We start from the raw sequence: 1,315 nt of genomic DNA, 5'->3' as shown, positions 1-1,315 counted from the left end.
GGGCTCGGTTTACACCTATCACCATTTCTAGCCACTGGGGGGCCATGGGCAGGCTTGGGGGACTCATATTGATGTTAAAAAACCTCTTAAAGTGACATTTTGATGCCACGGGACCTTTAAATGAAGCTAACTAAGGGAAGCCCAAGGACACGACAGGGGTGAGGAAAAATACAATGACCTTTTTACACAAATTAACGAGAGATCATTTATTCACTCAAAACGTGCCTGGTTTGCTCATCAGTGTGCTTCAAAAAAATGTAACCTGTCAAAATGGGTCCGAGGTTATTTCCTGTTCCAGCGTAATAACTGTAACTGCTTGTAAATATCAAGCAGTGACAGGAAATGAAGCTGTTTCCTAGCAACCTTTTTCCAGTATGTGGGTCTTTGGAAATTTACCTCGGGATCATGTTGAACAAATTTAGATATGATTAACCTTTTTTTGTCGTCGTCCTACTTTGTCAATGAGTGACCTTGCATTTGAACCTCAGATCGGCGGACATTTTTATATTTCATGCCAAAATGAAAAAAAACATTTCGTGAAGGTTTTTTATTAATCCTTCATAATGCATGCTGGATCCATTTCAGCACGCATCTGCATATTCGACCATCTAATTCACCGTCTTGACATCATTTTTCTGTTGATGAATCGGTGCTTTGAGTTAGAAAAAATTGAAAATCTGGGTTTTTAATATATGATCAGATTTGCAAACATTTTTTTTACTGCAACCCTCAAAAAAAGAGCATCACATTTCTTTTTCTCTGCTTCAAAATCCCCCCAAAACAACCATTCCTTTCTTTTTAATTCTAATATTTTATTTAGTCATGTACAGTATTGTTTGCGTTTCCACCTGTTGAACATTTAGGCCACGGGGAATGAGGAAGTAATCAGGCGGCGTTAGGACCCCGTTGGCTCACATAATTTCAGGTTATGCGTTGACATGCACGATGCTGCCTTCACATGCTGCAGGACAGATCAGCTTTCCATGTCGGATGTATCGTGTGGTGACTTCTAATTTTGTCAAAGAGTGCGTTTTCAGCACTCAACCAATATAAAAACAAATCAGTGAGTGCATGTTAAAGAGAACAGTGATTTCCATGAGTTTTGAAAAATCTACACTTGCAGATGATGGAAAAACGGAAAATAGAGCATTGGCAGTCCACAAAATGTATGATATTCTCAAGAAACACGATTGTTTGCATACGTTTTTTATTAATACATTTTTGAAGAAACATTTGTGGGGTAGCCTATGCTACTTTTCCCAGCAAATATTGGAAACAAAGTTATTCTTGAACAAAGTTGCATATAGAGTGCAGG

At 38.4% G+C, this 1,315-nt stretch overlaps 1 protein-coding gene across 1 annotated transcript in view; it reads right to left on the bottom strand.

The window, feature by feature from the left end:
• Window positions 1-1,315, bottom strand: part of brcc3 (BRCA1/BRCA2-containing complex, subunit 3) — a 20,567-nt gene that overhangs the window by 18,725 nt on the left and 527 nt on the right. The gene's annotated exons all lie outside the window — the stretch shown is intronic.

Source organism: Etheostoma spectabile, chromosome 16 (assembly GCF_008692095.1).
Source record: "Etheostoma spectabile isolate EspeVRDwgs_2016 chromosome 16, UIUC_Espe_1.0, whole genome shotgun sequence".
NCBI lineage: Eukaryota > Metazoa > Chordata > Actinopteri > Perciformes > Percidae > Etheostoma > Etheostoma spectabile.
Note: the sequence above shows the minus strand (reverse complement) of the source record. Positions and strands in the feature narration are given on the sequence as shown.